Genomic DNA, 4164 nt, shown 5'->3' on the forward strand with positions numbered 1-4164 from the left:
AATAATTTTCCATAGTTGTTCAGTATTGAAACATTACCACAATAAATGATGGTTTCTGTGTGAACTTGTCAAAATGAGCGTCTTGTATCAATATTAGTTTCATATTTAATCGTAAAATATATTTAATATTTTGAAAGACATTTCTTTTACTTTATTAGTGAGAATATTAGTGAATATTTTTTGTTGTAAGGACCAAATCTTTTTCCAATTTAATTTTTTTTTATTTTTTTTTTATTATTATTCCAGTAAAAGTAACATATTTTTCCTATTGGAATTTCTATTGGCTCAGGAAAAGTAGCTGTAGTAAGACAGTGAATGGAATTTTTAAAAAGCATACAGATTTCTGTTGGGATCCCTTACGGAAAACAAAAATATATGGGAATATACTGCAAAATATAATGTGATATATTACATAATATATTTCTGTTCATGGGAAACTAGTGCTTATATTTTTCAATATACTGCAATATATGCATTGACCATGTATGACTGTATATTGATACACATAAAAATATTTAGAAATGAAGACAAAAATAGCATTACATGTAATATAAACTTTTATCCTTTTTTACTCTTATCCTTATCCTTTTATCCTTGTGTACATATATTGCATATATGTTCCTATATAAATGTGAATGTACTTTACACACATATACTGTGTATTATGAAGTGTATTACTGGATATAAAATTACATAAATTTTGATATATTCGTAAATATATTGTCACATACAGTACATGAAAAAAGTACATGTATTATTCAATATATTGTAATATATTAACAGTATATTTTTTCTGTATTTTTTCAAATATACCATTAATTCATTTAATATATTGATCATTCATATATAGGGAAATACATTTTCTTTTCATAAGGATGGCCACCAAAGCACACTAAATTGGCACAAAAAACAACAACAACAACATTAACGTGTTCACTGATCTGAGGAGATCCTGTCTGCAGACTCACAACATCTGTAGTAAATTCAAGACTGGTGAGATAAATCACTGATCACTTTATTTTAGAAATAATTACCCCATGATTTACTCACCCTCAAGCCATCTTTAGTGTATATGACTATCTTCTTTCAGACGAATACAATTGGAGATATATTAAAAAATATCCTGGCTCTTCCATACTTTATAATGGGAGTGAATGGGGGTTGAGATTTTGAAGCCCATCCACATCCATCATAAATATAATCCACATGACTCCAGTGGGTTAATAAAGGCCTTCTGAAGTGAAGCGATGGGTTTTTGTAAGAGAAATATCCATATTTAAAACTTAAACTATAATACCTGGCTTCCAGCAGACATCTGTACACAAGTCGAGTTCCAGTGGAAGAGTGACCTCTGACCCGACACATGACGTATCATCAAACATGGAAGTGCAGAGGATAGAGCAAAACAAAACACTAGTCACAAATTAAAATGATGAGAAGAAGATGAGAAGAAGAGCTTGAGTTTGTTGTCCAACTCTATTTGTGTGAACCGTGAAAGGCGTCCACTTGTAACAAATACACACACCCTCTTTTTTTTTCATGCACTACCCCTTCAGATTACAAAAGTGAAACTTAGTCTATGATAACACTACTGTAGGTACACTATAATTATCAAAATGTACATATAAATTTGTTTTACGTATGCAATACTTTGCGGGCTGACGTTATACAATAGCCTAAAAGTAGCCTAATAAAGATTTATGTTGCTTTTAAGGGATTAGATCACTTTAAAATGAAAATTACCCCAAGCTTTACTCAGGTGTATATGAATTTCTTCTTTCTGATAAACACAGAGTTATATTAATAAATATCCTGACACATCCAAGCTTTATAATGGAAGTGAACGGGATCAACGAGTATGAAGATGAAGAAAGTGCATCCAAAGCAAAACGAACTCCACATGTCTCCTTTAATAATGACAGTAGCATGTAAATTAGGCCAAATGTAAATAAAATCATGAAACAACATTAGAATAATTCCCCATATGCAAAAAACTATTTTACTATATAAAGAGTTTTGATAGGACTTGTCAACTTTTGCTTACAAGTCAACTCCGACAGGTATAAAACCTGTTGACAAAACTGAATAATACCTTAACCAAATGGCTGCTATACAATAGTGTGATTTTGGCAATCTTATAAGATCACTACAAATCACATGTAGGCCTATGACAGAGATCTAATAAACTTGGGTACGACATGTACGTAGACTGATGACACCTATAGACTTGTAGGCTACTACGCAAGTTGCATGCTGCGTTCCAGACCAGGTAGGACATGAATATCACAAATTAAAGGAACACTCCACTTTTTTTTGAAAATAGCCTAATTTTCCAACTCCCCTAGAGTTAAACAGTTCAATTTTACCGTTTTCGAATCCATTCAGCCGATCTCCGGGTCTGATGATACTACTTTTAGCATAGCTTAGCATAGTTCATTGAATCTGATTAGACCGTTAGCATCTCGTTAAAAAATGACCAAAGAGTTTCAATATTTTTCCTATTTAAAACTTGACTCTTCTGTAGTTAAATCGTGTACTAAGACCGAAGGAAAATTAAAAGTTGTGATTTTCTAGGCCGATATGGCTAGGAACTATACTGTCATTCTGGCGTAATAATCAAGGAAATTTGCTGCCATACCATGGCTGCAGCAGGCGCAATGATATTACGCAGCATCTCTCACAAATGTCTCCATGGTTGCAAGGCAACCAGATTCAATGAACTATGCTAAGCTATGCTAAAAGTGGTTCCGCCAGACCCGGAGACCGGCTGAATGGATTCGAAAACGGTAAAACTCAACTGTTTAACTCTAGGGGAGTTGGAAAATGAGCCTATTTTCAAAAAAAGTGGAGTGTTCCTTTAAATGTCCCACTTCAGACCTCAGTGAGTTCCAGGCAATCAGATGTCATGTTCACATGTTGACCACATGATTTCGCCACAACACTACGAGAGAATACAGTGTTTTTGATTCCATTTTTATTGGCTAGTCAGAAGGCTATGTTGGACGTTGATCATCACTATGAGATGATCATGCTAAATTTCTGACACTGTCAAAAAGTTACCACAGGCTATCTAATTGCCACGATTGCTTATCTTTAGTCTGGGACAGCCCAAAAATGTACCAGGCATTAGGCTGAGGCTGGAAGTCAGTTTTAGTTGTTGTTGTAGTTCCTATTCAGTGATTGTGCTTAACAGTCAACCATTACAGTGCTACTATGTATGGACACATGTGAAAAAGAGAAGTAGGCGAAAACCAACTTCATAATCCACAGACCAGTCTGAATGTCCCCAAACGTTTCATAAAAGACCACAATGTTGTCTGCTCACAATTCACAGAATAAAGAAAGCAAACAAATCCACATGTTCCTTAAATAATGCTCTTGTTGTTTCACAGGCTTTGCAGAAATGAAAATCATATTGTGAATCAACAAAAGGTTTAACTTAAGCTAGGCTATTTAAACAGCAGGAAGTCTTGTGTTTCTCCTTTCTTAAGTGATTCTGTTTGTTGTCTTCAATAATGCTCAATCATCACTAAATTAATCATTTAATTCTCCTATTAACTCTAACACTTCTTCAAAGTTATAACCTAAGCAGTCAATGTAACAGGAGATTGTGCTGTGATAATAAGAAGTGTTTATTTATCCAGTCCGCACTCTTTTTTCAGTGTGTTTCCTCACAATTTCACTTATCAGGAACAACAACACAGTTTCTTTTACCATGAAATAGTTTAAGCTAAAGCAATTAGAATTGGAAAGAAACAACTAGCTAGATTTAATTCATTTGTGTTCTCTTTTCCACCGATCTGTAGAGAATTTGTTCTCATTTATAATATTTTGCTGTTGAACATGGCTAGTTAATCTCTTTACCAGCAAACTGGAAGATCTTTTAACATATCGGGATGATTTTGTGAAGCTGTAAGTTTTCATTGTTATTGCTTGTAGTATAATGAGATAATAAGTTTGACTGAGCTTTGAAACAGATGAAAAAATAAATAAAAGATTATTCAATAAACTGTGTTTATATACATGATCCAGGGGATAATGATGTCTAGCTGAAGAGTTTGTGTTTTATCATTCAGACCATTCAAACCATTGCCATAACCCCTTTCGTCTTTATTTTATTAAACAGCAGTTTGAAGTTAACCTTTCCTGTGACAGTCAGGTATT

This window comes from Ctenopharyngodon idella, chromosome 3 (genome assembly GCF_019924925.1).
Source record: "Ctenopharyngodon idella isolate HZGC_01 chromosome 3, HZGC01, whole genome shotgun sequence".
Taxonomy (NCBI): domain Eukaryota; kingdom Metazoa; phylum Chordata; class Actinopteri; order Cypriniformes; family Xenocyprididae; genus Ctenopharyngodon; species Ctenopharyngodon idella.